This window comes from Rattus norvegicus, chromosome 7 (assembly GCF_036323735.1).
Source record: "Rattus norvegicus strain BN/NHsdMcwi chromosome 7, GRCr8, whole genome shotgun sequence".
In the NCBI taxonomy this organism is placed as follows: Eukaryota; Metazoa; Chordata; class Mammalia; order Rodentia; family Muridae; genus Rattus; species Rattus norvegicus.
Window position 1 is genome coordinate 27,127,597 of NC_086025.1, and position 20,222 is coordinate 27,147,818.

Here is a 20,222-nt window from a genome sequence, read left to right on the forward strand (position 1 = left end):
GGCTGAAAGGGGTGGGTGCATGGTTGGGTGAGGGAAGACCCTCGTAGAAGAAGAGGGAAGGGGATTGGATAGGGGGATTATGGACTGGAAACTGGGGAAGGGGATAACATTTGAAATGTAAATAGAAAAATATCTAATACTTTATTTTTCAACTCCCTGGGAACAAACCGGGCTCCTCGGAGGAAGCCACTGATGACAAGTCATTAATCTATGATGATCCTGATTTAGGGAGGATATGTCTGGAGCTGACATCAGTTCCTGGGCCAAAAGATATAAGGAGCCCAGGGCTGCGTTGGAGTCTGAAGTTCTTTAAGATCTCACCAAATATAATGAAACTAACATAGCAACCAATCAAAATTATACTAGTGTCGCTGCTTCACCCCTACCGATCATATTAGAGGTCTACCCTTCAGGAAAATTCCCCTAGCCTTGCATATAAGGGGGCCTGCGACTGCCTCTGGTCACCATTTTGATGGTTGACTCCTGAATGCTAGTAATTTCTACAGAATAAATGTTCTTTGCCTTTGTATGCTATTTGAATCTGGGGTCTCCTTTCAGTGATTCATGGACCTTGCCGGAGAAAAGACATCACCGGTGGCAGACTTTGAGGTTCTAGAGCATGGTCTACTTCCGGGTTCTCCCTCTCTGCTTCCTGTTTTGTGAATAAAACATAGTTTTCCCGACTGCTAGGCTAGCCTTGCTCCTGGAGTCATGCCTTCCCCACCCTGATGAGCTGTAGTCTTTTGGAGCAGTAAGCTAAAATAAATCTTCTCTACCCTAAGTTGCTTTTCATTAGGGTATCCTAGCACAGCAACAGAAAAGGAGCAAATGCGGCCACCACGTCTTCATTCACCACCTGGCTTAAATTATTTGTATTATTGTCATGTCATTGTGATGGGGTCCTGAGCTTAAATGGAGGTTGTGAACTGGAGAAGCAGTGAATGTACTTTGTGTGCGGATGGGGACTAGTGAATGACTGAGGCCAGTTTGGCTACCCATGAAGTTTGGTAGGCAGAATTCCATGGGGGTATTCCATTTCCTTCAACACTATTGTTTTTCCTGTGATTACAGCATACTAAATGTCAAAGGAGAGACTACCTGAGAATGCCTAAGTTAATCACAGGAACATGTTTGAAGCTCAGAGCTTTCCCTAGTTCAGAGGGAATCGAAACGTCAAGAGGAATGCCATGCACTTAAATTTTCGACAGATGACTAAAGGGCTATTTAGGATAATGTTGTGACAGTGTCTGTTGATTTTGAGAGTAGTTGCTAGCAAACTAACAGGTCACAAGAAAATGAGAGTGGTCAGGTAACTGACAATTACAAGATTTTGCCAACCATCTGATTGGTTTGGAAGCAGACTCTCCTACAGAGCCTTCAGACAAAGTGACAGTCAACATTTGACCGTGGACCCTAAGCTAAGAACACAGACAAGCCCACTTGGATATCTGATCTACAGGATCATACCATACAATGCATTTGTAGATTTAAACCACCGAGCGTGTGACAATTTCTTATTCAGCAATGCAAAACCACAAATGAGAACAAACAGATCCACACAGTCAGTGGCAGGACAAAGCAGTCAGCCACTGTGTAAATAGTTTGGCATCAAAACCAGCGCTACAGTGGAAAACGTGCATATCTGAGGAACAGTGAGTGGTTCAACGTCTATGTGTATAGCATGATTAGGTCTCAATATGTGCATGGGGGATTAGAGCAGGAATTTTCATGACCATATTAGATTGATACTTCAAAGCTAATCAACTAAAAACAGAGGTGTGTGTGTGTGTGTGTGTGTGTGTGTGTGTGTGTGTGTGTATGTACACATTCATAGAGAAGAATTCCATATAGTAATGAAAATGAACAAACGAAGGTTACATGTAAGAATATGAATAATGCTACGAGAACTTTATCTATTATACTGACATGATTCAACTAACACTGTATGGTTGAGTCCAATCAAAAACACCATTGTCATCGACTTTCAGAGACCCTTTGTAGCACATGTTCAGGAAGGTCTCTCTTGATTTCCCGAGGTAGAGGGCAGCAAGAACCTCAGTCAGGATGACCTTTGAAGCAGGCACAGCCCAGGCTGTTAAGACTGGAAGAGAGTTAAGACTAGCCATTGAAAGTTAGACTCCAAAGAGCCAAATAACCCTATTTTAAAAATAGGCTACAGAGCTAAACAAAGAATTCTCAGCTGAGGAATATCAAATGGCTGAGAAGTACCTAAAGAAATGTTCAACCTCCTTAGTCATCAGGGAAATGCAAATCAAAGCAACCCTGAGATTCCACCTCACACCAGTCAGAATGGCTAAGATCAAAAACTCAGGTGACAGCAGATGCTGGCGAGGATGCGGAGAAAGAGGAACACTCCTCCATTGTTGGTGGGATTGCAGACTGGTACAACCATTCTGGAAATCAGTCTGGAGGTTCCTCAGAAAATTGGACATTGCACTACCTTAGGACCCAGCTGTACCTCTCTTGGGCATATACCCAAAAGATGCTCCAACATACAACAAAGACACATGCTCCACTATGTTCATAGCAGCCTTATTTATAATAGCCAGAAACTGGAAAGATCCCAGGTGCCCTTCAACAGAGGAATGGATTCAAAAACTATGGTACATCTACATGATGGAGTACTACTCAGTTATTAAAAACAATGACTTCGTGAAAATCATAGGCAAATGGATGGAACTGGAAAATATCAACCTGAGTGAAAACACAGAAAAGCACACATGGTATGTACTCGCTGATAAGTGGATATTAGCCCAAAAGCTCAAAGATACAATCCACAGACCACATGAAGCTCAAGAAGGATGACCAAAATGGGAATGCTTCACTCCTTCTTAAAAGGGGGAGTAAAAATACTCATAGGAAGGGATACAGAGGCAAAGTAAGGAGCAGAGACTGAAGGAACGGCTATTCAGAGCCTGCCCCCTCATATGGCCCAGATATATACAGCCACCAAAACTAGACAAGATTGATGAAGCCAAGAAGTGCACACTGACAGGAACCAGATATAGATGCCTCCTGAGAGACACAGGCAGAGCATGTCAAATACATAAGTGAATGCTAAGCAGCAAACCACTGAACTGAGGAAGGGACCCCCACTGGAGGAATTAGAGAAAGGATTGAAAGAGCTGTTGAAGGGGCTTGCAACCCCATAAGAACAACAATGCCAACCAACCAGAGCTCCCAGTGACTAAACCACCATCCAAAGAGTACACATGGACAGACCCATGGCTCCAGCTGCATATGTAGCAGAGGATGGCCTTGTTGGGCACCAATGGAAGGAGAATCCCTTGGTCCTGCCAAGGTTGGACCCCCAGTGTAGAGGAATGTCGGGGGAGGGCAGGAAGGAGGTGGTAGATGGGGAGGGGAACACCCTTATAGAAGAAGGGGAGGGGGATGGGATAGGGGGCTTATGTCTGGGAAACTGGGAAAGGAAATAACATTTGAAATGTAAATAAAAAACATCCAATAAAAAAGGAGGGGAGAAAATGAACAAACCTCAGGGCATAATGCATAAATAAATAGATAGATAAATAAACAAATAATAGGTGTATGCTTATATACAAGTGATTCATTGGTCCTTACAGTCTACAACATGTAAACTAAGTAACTTGGGGAGGAGACCATGTACAGTAAAATGATTAATAAAAGCAAAATGATAGTGAAAACATAATCAAGAGACCAGAGGAAGGGAATGGGAGGTATTAGGAAGGGAAGGGAGGGGTTCAGGAAGGGAAGGGGCGGGATCAGAAAGGGAAGGGGAGGGATCAGGAAGGGAAGGGGTGGGATCAGGAAGGGTAACCAAGACCCATCAGAGATAATGATAGTCTATGGGTATCCACAGAGGTTGGTTGTATTAACTCTGTCTTTATACTTGTGACTCAAAAGCTAGGTCTGCAAAGCAGAAATAACGAGATTTCGCCGGGAACACAGGAGACAGGTCATATTGCTCATCCTGCCTCGGCTGAGTCAGAATCTACAGGTTTAACAAGGTCCCAGACGGTTTGTTTGCACATTAAAATTTTAAGAGTACTCCTCTAAAATTTACATATAGTTTGCGAATATTCTTTTGTACCAAATAAATATTTAATAATCATGTTTGACATCACATTCCAGTTGTGTAAGTGGCTAGACCCTTCAAATATCCTTCTTTTCTTAGTTACCTTAAAACCTTCCCTGTCAAGAACCAGAAGAAAAATTATTGTCATACATAAAGCATCTATCTGAAGCCGGGTTTGATATCGTCACCATTGAATTGAATAGTGAATAATTACCATTTTATATCAGATGGCCCCTTTGTTTGTACCCATTTCGACGTCTCAATAGATTGAACTGGTTTCCTTTCTGTACTTGGTTTGGTATGGTTTGGTTTTGTGACCAGGACCTCATGAAGCCCATCCAGGCTTTGAACTCACAGTGTGGAGAAAAGAGAGTAGTGAGTTCTATGGTTGCTTCTAACTCTCTGCCCGGATGGGCTGTTGAAGCAGCGATAATCGGAAAGAGCTTGAGACAATGTCCATGCTGAACTGAAGATGAAGAGTCTGGTGAGACCAGAGAGAGACGTCTGTGGCAAAGATGTAGACAGTGGAGATGAATAGAAAACAAAGGAGCAACAGCCAAGAGTCCCGGCTCACAAAATCTGCACAGTGCATGCTGGGAACTTGATGGCGCAACTTTATGATCCAAACAAAGAGCCAGGCACTAATAATAAGAAAACTTCTCAGAACAGACAACAGGATGGGAAAGCATTAGATGTCTAGATGGGCACTGTGAAAAGACCCCTACAGTTACCTAGGCCATTCAGTGAGACCCCCTCAGAGTACGTGTTCATATAGGAGAATGGACTATACCTATCAAGACTATACTACCCTGTGTAGGACAGTGTTAGAAGGGTCTTACACTAATCACACTGATTTGTGAATTGTAGACACATATTTTTAGTTCTATTTTAGTTCAGAAAGACGTTTGAGAACTTGAAAGAAGAGGGGTAGAATCATCCAAAATGAAGCAAAGATAAAAGAATGAAAAACGTAATAGCAGTGCAGTGACCTATGGGATAATATCAAGAAATTTGATATAAGTATTAATGAGAATAGTGCATATGTCAAAAATATGTGGATTGTATTTAAAGAAATAATGGCCACCAGGTTTTCTAAATTAGATATTGGGGTTGTAAGTATACAGATCCAAGAAATCCAACAAGCCCTAAGGGGATACACACACACACACACACACACACACACACACACACACACACAGAGAGAGAGAGAGAGAGAGAGAGAGAGAGAGAGAGAACTAACACCAAGCACAGCATAATGAAATTACACCACCAAAAAGAGCCTCCAAAAACATCCTGAGAAGAAAGACATATAAAAAAGCAAAGAGAGAAATTCTGCACACTTGTGGACATTAGCTATGAAAAACAGAGGAAAGAAGCAACGTCTTTAAAATCTATTATGTTTAAAAAAAACAAGCAAAACAATAACAAAACCCTTTCCATTAAGGTCCAATATTTCACGAAAATATCCTTCAAAAACAAAAGTGAAGCAAACCACTCTTCTAATGCAACAACAAGAAAAGGCCAAGATAACTGACCGTAGCAGATCCATTTTGTAAGAAAGGAAATTATGCCAGGTGGAAATTTAAATCTGCCGAGACAAGTCTCAGTAATGGTAAATATATGAATACATATAAAATACTCTATATCATCTTAAAGTTACCTTAAAAGTTACTGGCTGTTAAAGAAAAACACTGGCTATCGTACGGTCATTTTGTTTTGTTTTTAAAATCAGACAAAGAAGTAAAATGAATGTTAACAGTAGCAAGAAGGATGGGAAACAGAAGTCTGTGTGTCCTAAGAATGGTGCATTACACTTGTATGCCACGTTATTTCAGGTGCGCTATGGTAAGCCAAAAGTTCATATGTACACCTTGGGACAAAGGAAAAAGTGTAGTTATTAAGTCAATAGTGCAAACGAAATGGAATATTAAAACCAACACTTAATCCAGAAACAGAAGAAGGAAAGGGGACAAGAGTAGAAATGAGTAGAAAACAAATAACAAAAAAATGCAAACTCAGCCATATAAATAACTACAGTAATGTAAACTAAAATACAGATATTGGGGTGTCAGGGTCTAGCTGCATAGAACACGTGCCTAGCATGACAAGAGCATGGGTTTGAGCCCCAACACAGAAAACAAACATTGAAGGAAAGCAATTAAAAGGAATACTCAACTCTGTGCTGTGAAAAAACCTACTTTAAATGTAAGATACATATATGGATTAGATGAAGTTGGACTGTACTTTTTGGGGCATGAGCCTTAAACACTTTATAGGTATTTGATAGCTCATACTCCATAGTATAACCTAATTGGTAAGCTTCTCTTTTTTTTTTTTATTCAATAAATATATTTATATTTTCCCATCTTTATTAACTTGGGTATTTCTTATTTACATTTCGATTGTTATTCCCTTTCCCGGTTTCCGGGCCAACATCCCCCTAGCCCCTCCCCCTCCCCTTCTATATGGGTGTTCCCCTCCCCATCCTACCCCCATTGCCGCCCTCCCCTGATTACAACTTAAATATTACTGAATCTAAGTCACTCTGTTCAGGCATTTCTTAAACTGTGGGCTGTGACGCCTTGGAGACAGAAATGACCCTTTCACAGGCACCTAAGATCATAGGAAAACTCAGATAACAGTAGAAAACAGAACGTAGAAACAGAAATAATTTTGTGGTTGACAGCCACTGCATGAGGAACTGTATTGAAGGGGTTCCAGCATTAGAAAGATTGAGAGCCAGTGAGCCAGATAACAGCCTAGGCAGTTCTTTCCTAAGCTGTCAACAAGGACGACTGACTACTAATACAAAGAACACATTTTATGCTCAATATTTAAATTTTATTTTGAAAATTCAAAGATTAAGTCTGACATGAAAGCTTTCTGCATTTGGATTCTCTAGTCTCTACTGGCCTAGAATATCAGGTAAGAATTATATCCTACTTTACTGGCTGGTTTTGGGTGTCAACTTGACACAAGCTGGAGTCATCACAGAGAAAGGAGCCTCAGTTGTGGAAATGCCTCCATGAGACCCAGCTGTAAGGCATTTTCTCAACTAGTGATCAAGGGGGAGGACCCAGCCCATTGTGGGTGGTGCCGACCCTGGGCTGGTAGTCCTGGGTTCTATAAGAAAGCAAGCTGAGCAAGCCAGGGGAAGCAAGCCAGTAAGTAACATCCCTCCATGGCCTCTGCATCAGCTCCTGCTTCCTGACCTGCTTGAGTTCCAGTCCTGACTTCCTTTGGTGATGAACAGCAATCAGGAAGTGTAAGCTGAATAAACCCTTTCCTCCCCAACTTGCTTCTTGGTCATGATGTTTGTGCAGGAATAGAAACCCTGACTAAGACACTTACTTAGCCTTAAAGAAAAGAAAAGCTCTTTTTCCCTAACAACCATTTTATTTGACCAGATACAGTTATTTTGCTAACTATAGACCAGTGTACTTTTTTAATATTTGGTTTTGAAATGTGAAATCAGAATCCAGTGATCCCGCCTCTTAGGATTTTCATGATAAAATGTGACATTTAAGCACCACAGTGAAGCTTACATTCCCATGCCTACATATGAATAGATAGATGCCTTTGGTTTTTCCTGGCTAAATTTAAATTTTCTAGAACTGTTGCTTTCGGGATGTGCTAATCATATACCACAAAATGTTGCTGACTTTCATAACTCAGCCAAGGATATTGTGTTCTATCTTTGCATAGAAATGCAAATCTCTTCAAAGATTGAGCAAGACTTTTTTTTTTTCTGATAAAGGCGATTTGAAAGTTTAGATCTGAGCTGATAAACACATACCAGCAATTTAGTGGTATGCTAGAATTTCGAAGTCTTTACAACTAAACTCGCTCACGCCCCATCTCTACCACTAGAATTCTATTGTGTATCGGCGAGCATAGACTGAGAACTGCCAACAACGCTGGATCTTCTGCTTACGTCAGCTCCGTTGTATTATTGGCAGCTGAACATGCCTTACAGGCTACTGCATTCTCATTGATTGCTTGAGAAACGTCAATATTTTCCATTGGTGGCATTTGTAATTCATCTCCCAGAAATCCCTGACATGACCATAATTTAACAGATCTGGTCATTAATTCGGAGAAAGAAAAGGAGAGAAGAGAAAGAAAAGAAATACAATAGTCTCTCATTACATATGAGCAAGTATTTTCTGATCGAAACATTGGTGGAGTTGTGCTCTGCTGTTTTTAACCCCAGAACTGTGATGGAACCACTTGTAACTTACTCCATTTCTACAGTAACTCTTTTCCTGAGTTGTGTGCATTTTTGACTAGTGGGATTTTGTGGCGTTCTAGTCTTTATCTGATGTGTGTCTCTCCTAGCCCGACTTTTTGTTTTTGTTCGTTTGTTTTTTTACCTAAACTTGTCAGAGAAGTCTCTCTTCTTCCAATGGGTACAGCTTGGTGGGTGTGTCTGTCTGCTGAGTAATGTTATGAGTAGAAAACACCTATACATTGTTTTTTTTTTTCTTCTGTCTTGCACACAATCCCCCTTCGACTTAGAATACCTGATACCTTTCTGTGATTTTGGTTACTGGTGATGGAGGTCTGGTCCCCTTGTTTCCAGGTTCTTGATTTCTTAGTCAAGGAAGTAAAATAATGACTAGATACGGATTTGCAAACCAGCAAGGAAACAGTTCAAATGTGAAGCGATAGCTCAGATCGGAAACTGTCTGCCATATTGTCGAGAGAGACAGTGGGACACAAGAGCAAGAACACTCAAGAGTCCCAATTATTGCATAAGGCTTTCTGTAATTCGGCTCAAGAGAAGGTCTTTGGTTGCTAAAAGCATCAGTATAATGAGGGTGGTTCTCAATTCCAACTTATATAACCTCTTTTCTACCGTTCATGCCTCTTACCACAATGCATCTGATCTTAATCATATACATGTCCAATTATGTATAAGGCGTAAGACGGTAAACAGAGGATTGACCCTAAAAGTATGTTCCGGACAATTTGTAATGCTGCACGTGTCATCAAAATGGGCCTGATCAGCCCACCTGGCTTCAATTCAAGATACATTCCCGGACGTGGCTAACTAGAAATGGATCATTATCATGGGGTTGCTGTGAGGAGTCACTATTGCTATTGGTAAAAGTAGGTATCCCAGCAGCTTGATGCAGGTGTGTGTGTGTGTTTGTGTTTGTGTGTGTGTGTGTGTGTGTGTGTGTGTGTGTGTGTGTGTGTGTGTGTACACTTAGTGAGGTAAGGGTCTCAGGCTGCTGACTGCATTATTTTTGTGCATAGCCCAAATCAAGTGGAGTCCCAGCCTGCTATGTCCTATGCTTTACTTGACTGATTATCTTTCACTTCTAGAAGGTCTACCTTAAGCATCTTCTTTTGAAGCCAAATGAGGGGAGATAAATGAGATTTCCCCAGGATCTACAGAATCTAGGTTCGATTCTCCAGTCCCAGTCCTACCAACTATGCCTCTGGGCAGTAGCTGTCTAAAGTTCCCTGTCTAAGTCCCTACCTATGCCCACTGCCAGGCTTTTGCCTCAGGAATGAGCTCCTCAACTTGAATTAAATACTATGTTTAACTGTGTTATTTACATGATATAAATCCAGGTATTTGAGCATATTAAGTATATTTTCTTCGTTTTTCAGAGTCACTGTGATTTTTCACATTAAGAATACAAGTTGACTAGCCCACATTCTTCTAACTCTGCCCTTCATTTACTCATGCTAAGATATGGTTGTTAAGGGTGTCGTCAAGGTAGATGACCCAGCATAACTTCAGCACATGGCTGTAGACTCATGAGGCTTCCTTTTGTGGGGTCCAAATCTCGCTTTATGATTGTCATGTGACCAGTCCCTGCCCACTCTCCCGTATTGTCATTCCAAACATGCTAGACTCCATCATAGCCTTCCATTGTCTCCTCTCTCCATGCAGGTTGGTGTCTGTCTCTGCCTGGAACATTCTTTCTCTTGGGTCTCTGTTCAAGGGCCAACACCTCAGAGCCAAGACACTGTTTTCTCTAAAATAATAATAATAATAATAATAATAATAATAATAATTTCTTCATTAGAGTCATAACGGTATTACACATCTACATCCCCTCCATACCATTACAGCAGAGTAGAGCACACAGAAGTGATTCTGAAGGTGTTTGGTGAGTTTAAGACAGGGAGGCAGGGGAGTAGTTGTCCTGGTTTGGCATAGAATGCTCCCTTTAGTTAACACTATAGGGTGACTGTGGTCTCTCCCTGACTTCTCCTTCTCTCCAACATCAGCCTATGCCGGTCTCCTCCAGCCCCCATAGTTCCTTGAGTCTCTGTGGGATTTAATCTGAACCATGTTCTACTCCACATTATCTCTGAAAAGATATGGGCTTCACAGTTCTCTTAAAGGTTACCTTTCTATGTTGTTTATAGTAAGTCTTCTTCAATTTGTCCCTCTGGGAATTCCTACACTGGACTTGGCTCTCAAAAGGCATTATGGGAACAAGAATAGCAACTCATCAAGTGTTCATTATGGGACAATCTTGGCTCTGAGCCCTTTTCAAGTATTAACTCATTTAGTCAACCTCATCACATACTAATATCTTCATTTAACATCTGACAAAAATCATGTTCCAGAGAAGTGAGGCAATTTCACCTCAGTCATCCAGACAGAATGGGAAGATGGATAGAGTGGTTCTAATGTCTGTGTTCCTAATACCCATGTCAGCTCCTACCTGACAGAAATAGCCCTGAGGTGGCACTTAGGAGGCATGGCTGCTTCTCTTCATTCTGTTGCTGGCTCTGAGGGCCTGAGATGAGCTCTTTCCGTTTTCCTAAATTGAGCCATATGTGGTGGCAAGTCCTATAATCTCAGCACTTAGAAGGCTGATGCAGGAGAATCACAAAATCAAGGACAGTCTGGACTACATAAGGAAGCTCGAGCCAGATTAAGCTATATAATTTGTAGATAATCTACAAAGTTTGTTTGAAAAAACTCCAAGATTAAAGGTACTTTCTTCAAATAAAAACACTGGTCAACTTAATTTACAAAGACTCTGTTCTACCAACGAACTATTACTGGTTTATCATGAGTTGCCTTGAGAAAGATGCAAGTGGAAATATCTTCAAATATAACTATGGATTTCCTACACTACTCATATCCCCTGCCAGCCAACTCCTGTCTTCTGTTGTGGCAGCTTCAAAGGGGGAAAAAAAGGAAAGACAGAATAAGAGATTTCTCAAAGGGTTGAAGAGGTTTGAAAAAAGCATGAGGGCATCTGGTAAATATTCAATAACCAGTAAAAGTTGTTTCACTCACTTTTGCTAGATATGAGTTTTAAATACCTTACAGACATTCACGTTATCAACAAAAAAGAATGGGTGTCAAGAAATGTAGAGGTCTGTTTCCAACTTTTACTACCACGCATTTCCTTTCCAAGCTAAAACAAGAAGTCCCAAATTCTTCTGTAACTTTGCTACCATGGTGTGGAATATGCAACAGCTATCCTTAATCTCGACATATGCTAAAACTGACATGGAATCCCCAGAGATCACCTGATCATGTTACAAATGGAGTCTATGCTGCATGCCAGGGCCCAGTCATATCAAGCAAAACTTAACATTAAGTGAGGTACCCATTTAATGTTCCTATTCCTTTGGGTATATACGTCCTCCTCTGTGACATTAACAACATTCATTGGCAAGTCTAGATTCCCATTTATGAAATCATTGTCTTTGGTCCTTGTCTTCATCACCTTCAGATAGCCAGAATGACATTTTCAAAATACTTTCTTCTTGCATAAATGTATGCATAGTTAACATGGACTAGAATGTAGAGCCAGAAGCCAGGGACTTGTGTCTCAGACCAACTTGACATCTCTTACCAACTTGGACAATGTTCTGACCTTGGAGTTTACTCTGAGCCTGTATCCTTATCTGATAATTGGAGATCATGATGCAGTCAACCCTGTTGTTGTCAGCCAACTGCCCATCACATGAGAAGTTGTATGGAATGAGATGCCCTCTTGATGTAATTTTGCCAGATATGACTCTGAGGACCACAGATCATTCTTTCTCCAGGCCCATGAATAAATTCATCTTAAACCATAAAAAGTCTAAGTTGAAAGAAAAGAATAAGGTCATTGTTTCAGTGTAATACAACTTAACTCCTGTCCTATCCCTTTTCACAGAGTAATATAGTGAATCAGCTAATACCTCTTCTACAGGATCTACTCATACTAACATTAAAATTTCCAGGAAGAGCTAGGCAGGCCTCCTCTACACTGAGCCACTAGATTACTCTATGAAAATGGACAGCACCGCAGCTGCCATGTTCCATAAAGACTTTTTACTCTTCCGTTTGAGCCTCAGAACAAACGAAGCTCTCACTGGGTGCTAGCAGACTGAGAACCTGGAGAACCTTCACTGAGAGCCACTTAAAGCTACCTGCTCAGCCTCTCTGAGAGCTGAAGATCCGCACTACCCTCTGTCTGAATGTCAGGTGAGCCTGGTCAGGTAGTACCTGCCCAATTCATGTCAGCAGTTCACCTTGACTCTCTGGAACCCTTACTGCATCTTCACAGTTCTGTGTGTCTTCTCTCTTCCCAATTTCTGGCACTGATTTTTGCAACCACAATGACAATTTTGAATTTAAACATTCCTTAGGAAAGCAAAGAGAATTTCTAGAGTGGTTTCCCCATAGTTGCCCTTCTTGTTTCTTTTTTTTTTTTCTTTTGGTTTGGTTTGGTGTTTGTTTGTTTTCCAATTACTCAATGTATTCATTATCTATAGTTAAGTCAGTAAGAAGGGCCAAAAAGCTCACAGGCTACACAATTTCACAAGAAGCTTTGTAGGGGAAGAGAAGGCCTGAGATTTATCAACCGTATCTTAGGGCCTTGGTGGATGCATTCCTTGGGGATATGGGCCTCTAATTCCTGATAGAGGGGGTCTCATTCCTGGAAGGGGAATCCCTATAGGTGTCCAGCAGGGAAGGCCAATTGGTAGACCCATGGGTAGTCTCATACCAGATAGAGGAGCCATAATGCCTGGAGGTGGGTTTGCTCTGCCTATAGGTGAAGCTGGAGTTCCAAGCCCTGGTGAGTACTGAGTTGAGGCTCTGACAATGTTAGAGCAGCAACAGAAGCAGCTGCTATAGTGCCTCTTCCCTGTGGAGTTCCGATCTGCTGGGATGAGCCTCCAGCTCCTCGGACAGGGCCTGCTAATCCAGCAGGAGCTTGGAAAATAGGTACAATAACTGGTACTTCTCTGACAGCTGCTCTTCCAATCCCAGGGCCACCTGCAGTGCCAGCAAGTGGCACATGAGCAATGCCAGTATCTTTAGGAGTTGAACCCTCCACAGTCATGGAAACCAATTTCTCCCCACATAGCAAGACCCGAACCAAAACCTGTTTTTCTTCACATTCTGGCTGGTTTGCATTCTTCGGCTTGATCTTCCTGGACTCATCACAATCACAGAGGCTTAACTACATATGCTTGTCAAAAGCCTTAAAGATGACAATGAAGATTCCTCCATCTTGCAGGCTACATCTCAGTCTATAGTCAGTGGGCTGCAGCATCTTGCTATTGTTTCCCACAATGATGATTGCTGTTCTACCATAGCCATTCCCAACAGTAAAATCTCAAGATCCTTAATACTTGGAGGAAGGCTATAAATAAATGTTTGATGCAGGTTATTCATACACAGTGTGAGCTTGACTAAAGTTTCACAGTCAGTGGGTCCTGTTTTCCTATACTTTCACCACTTTGGCGTTCTAATACTGCTTTAACTACTTCTTGGTGTCTCAGCTAAGACTGCCTATCTCGGTTCTGCCTAGAAATCGACCACAGGATTTGAGAACATCTTGGGTACAAGTGACACTCTTGGCTCAGTGAGGCTGTTCTTCTACATTTGACCTGGACTTTGACCTCTGGCATATGCTGTTCAGTAGTTCTTCTCAGCAGATCCCCATAAATGTGAAGGAAAAGAATATATATACATACATATACATAGACACAAGCACATAAAAAATAATGAAAAACAAAAAACATTGACAGTGAAATCCACACATAGGAGCATGTCATACCTGAGGTTTCAAGGGACTGAGAAGAGACAAGGTGACCTGGTTCTTGTTTACATACATGTTTTTGATGCTGCTTTAACAATATTTTCTCCATGTCAAGCATTTTTGCTCTGATTGTCTCATCTAATTGTGGAAGGATAATAGTTACTGCGAGCCTGAGCTTCAGAGCCAGGAAACATTGTCTTTAATTCAGGCTCTACCATCAATACACTCATCATCGTCGTCATTGTCATCATCATCATCATCATCATCATCATCACCACCACCACCACCACCACCACCACCACCACCACCACCACCACCATCATCATCACCACCATCCTCGGTTTCTAATACAAAGCTGAGGTTTAGAGAAACTAAGTCTTAGCCGGTTTCATCCAGACAGACAGAGGCAGAGGTGGGGTTTCAGACCTAATCTCCCTTACTGAAGCTCCAGTCTTTCAGGGCTTTCTTAAAGAACCCTTGCTGATGGACATTTTTCACATTGTCCAAAAGGCACCGCTCTTAATAATCATCCTTTCGGGGTAGAAAGGGTAGAATAGGATTACGAGTTGCAATTTGAAGGTACTTTATCACCAGCCACTCTGTGATATATCTGTGAGCATATCTAGGAACCAATCAAGCATTAGAAAATGAGATGTCAAAATCAGAGAACATTTTTTATCTATATAGTCTATGGAACCTGTTTTGATTCATGTGAACCAGTTTTTCCTTCCTTCCTTTCTTTCTTTCTTTCTTCCTTTCTCTTTCCTTCTTTCCTTCTTTTTCCTTCTTCAAGGCAGTTAAAGAAAAACTAAGTTGCATGCCGTGAAGGGAGTAGACATTATTATTTCACAATTTTGTCTAAGATTATACCAAAATCATTGGACTCATTCATTTTTGTTCATTTTGGGCAGATATCATTCATAGTCACATCAAACAGATATTAATTGAGGGTCTGCTATGTACCAGGTGCCAGAGAAGCCAGAGCAGCCTGTCATTGGCAAGACTCACGACCCTTCTGTGCTGTAAATAAAAGAGGCAGAGAGACTCGGCAGTATTCGAGAGTGAGCAGGGGTATCACAGAAGGATATAAGATCCAGAGGAGAACGTGTGAAAATATTGCCAACAACAAAATGAATGATGTCATTAGAGAACAATATAGTGGAGAATAAAGAAAGGATGGAGCTTACCTGAGGGAGTAAATAGACCTAACAGAGATGTGTTCCTAGCATGGAAAGCAGCAGTCTTCAGTGGAACAGAGGGCCATAGTTGAACATATCGGCCACTGGATGAGAAAGAATGACAAGTAGTCCCTGGGGACTCTCAGAGGCCGGAACGAGATGAACAAAAGAGGGACCATAAGGACCAAATGGGCCCAGTAGAGGCTTCAAATTGCTAGTTCTGTGCCGGCCAGTGATTCCCTGCTTCTCATTTTCCTCCTCAGAATCTCATCTTTGCAAACTCAGAGAATCTAGCTCTGTAGTTAGAGCAAGGCTGGGTCACCGAGCGCCTCGCTTTAATAATAGGAACGCGGTGTGTGGAGATCTCATTTCCCCCTGAGCCCGCCGGTGTCTGCTCAAGTATTGGCCGTGGGTCTAGGCACACAATACTTCACAGAAACGCATTTCACAGCCTGGAGTCGCATGGAATTAGTAGCCAGCTTACAACCCAGAGGCTTTACCTGACACTCTCTGTTAAACGCGATTTGTGTTTAAAACAATAATCTCATATGGTATTTGATTTCTGAGCTGAAGGTCGGCAAAGAGAGGAGGGGAAGAGAGAGAGGGAGAGAGTTTCTGTTCCACAAAATCAACTCTCTTAGACTTTGTTGGCAATCTCTATTTAGTTGCGTATATATAAATCACACGTAGGAATTTTTTTTTGGTTTGACGATTGGTTTATAAGGACAACGTTTGTACGGAGTCCGAGTCTGAGGAGATTAATTGAAGTTAATTTTAAAAATGCCCATAAAGTGTTTGGCCCATAAACAGCAGTTCACCTTCGATGGCTTTCAGTCTTGTTCATTATGCCCATTGGCCAGACGGCGACACAGTAAACCTGTGTAGAGTAGCACTGTGAACCTCCTCTGCTGCTTGGCTATGGCTCCTGGCCCTCTTCCCGGTCTTACACAGACCACAGTGACACTTCAGTTCCTCTGGCTGAAGCCGAAAGATGTCCTCTAACACCATCCTGAGTCGTCCTCTAACACACAAGCCCGAGTCGGCAGAGTCCAGCTAGTCACAGGCACAACCCTCACCACCGGGAGGAGGGCTCCTGTGCCTGCCAGCCTTGTTCCAAGTTTATTCCCTAGCACAGGGGAGTGTGGGTGCTGCCAGAGAATGTTCTGGGGGCTGGATGGTGCTGCGAGAAAACCAACGCAGCATTAGAATATGTTCTTGAATACTAACTACCGAGGACCTCTATTCTATTCTCTCAGCACATCAGAAACTCGCCCCCCAAAAAGCCACTGTTTTCTAGAAGTAAAAAGGAAAATGAAATTTCACTTTCAGTAATTTTCTGTTCTTTTTCTTTTTAGGGATTTCTCCCTCCCTGGTCTGGAAAGCCTTTTCCCCTCTAATTACCTCAGTGCCTAGGTACCAGGGTATCTGTCTCTTCTCAGGGTCTCAGTGACTTCCAGGATCGCCCTCTGCAAACAAGTCCCAGTTGGAATGCAGAAGTCTGTCATTCTTTGACTCTCTGATTCCTCCTATGAAATTCAATGGAGATAGCAATGGAAGGTTAGACCCCCTCTCCTCTGCAGGGGTGCTTGTGGGGAGTGAGTTACCTGTGTTTTAATTCCTCTCTGTAATGCAGAAGGGAGTCATAATGGACTTCCAGCCTGAAGTGGTTCTCCCTACCTCGATTTTTTTTTGGGGGGGGGGGAGTGGGAGTCCCTGATATGACTAATCTCAAATAATGATTCTCCTACTAAGCACACAGCAGGATCACATGTAGAGCTTACTAACCTGGGTTCTACCCTGGTGTGTCTGGGTGGGGCCTGGAATTTGCATTTCCAAAGCTGCCAAGGGGATCTTGATCTGAACACACTTGAGAACCAGTGTCCCAGGCCATGGTTTTCCCTCCCTGTCGCTACAGAATCCAATCCCTGTCAGTCCCCACCCTAGAGACACCTGTGTAATGGATCATCTGCAACTATAGCATATACAAGGACATTTTAAATCCTCGGATAAGAAAGAGGGTCTGGGGAATGAACGTAGTCACAATACAGTATATATTCATATGAAAGTAACTTTATGAAACCCATCGTTGCATAAATAAATACACACCAATTACAATATATATTTGGAAAAATAGAACAAGAACTTTTTTCCAGGCAGTTCTCCTGACTGTGTTCTAAACTCCCTGAGATTCTGTTAACGTCTCCCACTTTTAATGAGTTCCCTTGGCTGTGGATGCAGCTTAAACTTGATTTTTCTGACTTCCACTATGATCTCTTGTTTTCATCTAATACTAGCCAGAGTGCCCACCATGAGCCCAGTTCATAGCCAGCATAGCCTCCTCTGCCTGTCCTTCAGACACCGCCTCAAGAGTTAATAGATTAAAACAAACCAGCATTCCCTGGGATGGGACAATGACAAAGCAGTCTAGACAAATCTCTGGACATTTTGATAAAGGAGCCTATAATTCAGGTAATAATTTTAGGGCCTTCATTTCAACACATGGAAGAACTGGTTTCTGATACAACTAATTCGATCACACAGGGACCATCACACAGCCCAATAGTTAGTTAGGCTTGTATACAAACTGGACTCATAACCTCTCCTCGAGGCCTTCTAACAACAAAACAAAAATGAAACATCTTCAAACAAAAGAAAAGGTCTGTCAGTTAAACACCCCTGATCCGAGGGCTCTCGTGTAACAGTGTTGATATTTTTAAATGCATGTCTTAAATTTGGTGATTTTCCCAATATGTATGAATCTAGAACAGTTTATGCTTGACTTTCAAAACAAAACAAACAAACAAACAAGGTCAATTCTCCTTATTCTCAGTACCCTGAAGGGAAAGGCACTTGGCTGTTCATCTCAAATGCATCTCAAATGCTGAGAAAGCATGAGGAACGGTATTGGTTTTGATATTGACTCTATGATACCAAGCAGGCAATGGTATTCCTATCATCAGGTGCTCATTGCTATATCTTGAATAAATGCTACCCAGACTTGACTAAAAGCATTGAAGTTGGAGGCGTTTCAACTACTGAATTACATTTCGCAACCACTTAAACCGATGGTATAAGTATGGCCTACATCTGATTTTTTTTTAAGCCCAGGATTCAAGCGAAATAATATTTAGATTAGCAGGACTAATATCTGACTTATGGGCATTGCCACAGTTGATTCTTCTAACAGACATAAATCTGGAATGTATCAGGAGGCTGGAGCTCTGTCAGTGACCATCTTAACCAAGACGATATGGTTGTTAGGATCTGAACATAAGCAGTCATTAGAGTGGAGGTCTGTGAAGCCATTGCTAATCTCAGTTTTCTCTGCACCTCATAGGATGCTTTGTGCTCAACAAATATATTTTCAGTAAAAGAACCAGTGAGCCTAACTCCAGAGCCCCTAAAATTATTCTCTGATATAATGTGTTGTTTTTTGAGCCAGATATGGTGACATATACCTATAATTCTAGCACTTGGGAGTTATGGGAGTTGGGGGACATCAGGAGTTCATGGCCAGCTTTGGCTGAATATAGTAAGTTAGAACCTGGAATGCATAAGACAATCTCAAAACAGCAACAACTACAACAAAGTGCCCCGCTCCCCACCCAAATGGCTGGCCTGGGGCAGGTGTCCAAGGGATAAGGAGCAGAGCAAGCAGGACCACCCCACCTTTAACTTGGCGCATGCGTGCAGAAATCTACAGCTCAGCCCCCTGAACGGGGATGGGACAGAGGTAAACGAGGACCTTGCCATCTCCAGTAGTAATTTCAAGTTATCCGTGGGGCTCTGCTTAGCCCCAGGCCCTGGCATTTAATTTGCCTACTGTACACAGCCAAAATAAAAAAAAAATTTTGCTGAGACACAGCCATAGAAGCTGAGCACCATGACAACACTTACGGAAATGAAACTCTCATTCATCAAATCAATAGGAATCTAATTTAAAGCTTCAGAAGCAATACCTTCCAACCTGTCTGTCTGCCATATACCAGCCCTACCCATATCATCAAACGCGTGGCTTTTGTTGTAAAGAGTAACCACAGGAGTTATTAAACTATTATAATTGGAAGGCACTTATAATCATACATAATAAGGCTTCGCAATCAACACAAGTCCCCTTAGTTGATGTGATTTTAATTTACAAAATGTCTCATTGATACATCTGAATGCGGTGGCAAATTAATACATAATCGCTCTCGCATAGATGTCGCTACATTTTTAAGTACTAACAGAGAAGACGTCTCTCTAAATAAATTAAGCGCATTAGCAGTGGCTACATTGGCTCATCTCTGCGGTGATGCTGTGTCCTTTGTAAGTCGGTACGTCTATAGTTTAGAGACACTACCAGTCACTGATGCAATTTCAGCTTTAAGTCTTTATAGAAAAGGGGGAGGATTAACCCTGTTACGGTGTTTGGGATGTGTTCATGTACACACTTGCGTGAGCTGTGTGACCAAACCCGTGTTAAGGAACATCCCAGAAGGTTTACCTGTGTGGTCAATCTGCTTTCCTCCTAACCAGAGTGATTTTGAACCATCCCTAAAGTGCTTCGCTGGCAGCTGAGTGGACAAAGATCATGTTCATCTTCACAGCTCCAGGATAAGTTATGCCGCACGCACACTATGAATCCGAAGGCAGGGACCAAGAGGTTTACTCAGGCTTTTTTTTTTAAAGATTTATTTATTTATTTATTTATTTATTTATTTATTTATTTATTTATTTATTTATTATACATACAGTGTACCTGTTTTCAGATACACCAGAAGAGGGCACCAGATCCCATTACAGATGGTTGTGAGCCACCATGTGGTTGCTGGGGTTTGAACTCAGGACCTCTGGAAGAGCAGTCAGTGCTCTTAACCACTGAGCCATCTCTCCAGCCCTACTCAAGCTTTTTGACTGTAATGTTTAATAAACGTCATTGGTCCCCAAAGGAGCATATGTAAA

The 20,222-nt window shown here is 41.9% G+C and overlaps 1 protein-coding gene and 1 pseudogene across 15 annotated transcripts in view; one reads left to right on the forward strand and one right to left on the reverse strand.

Moving 5' to 3' along the window:
- The window catches only part of Anks1b (ankyrin repeat and sterile alpha motif domain containing 1B), a 1,165,904-nt gene that overhangs the window by 926,948 nt on the left and 218,734 nt on the right, over positions 1–20,222 (forward strand). The gene's annotated exons all lie outside the window — the stretch shown is intronic.
- Snrpn-ps3 (small nuclear ribonucleoprotein polypeptide N, pseudogene 3) lies at positions 12,739–13,629 on the reverse strand (annotated as a pseudogene).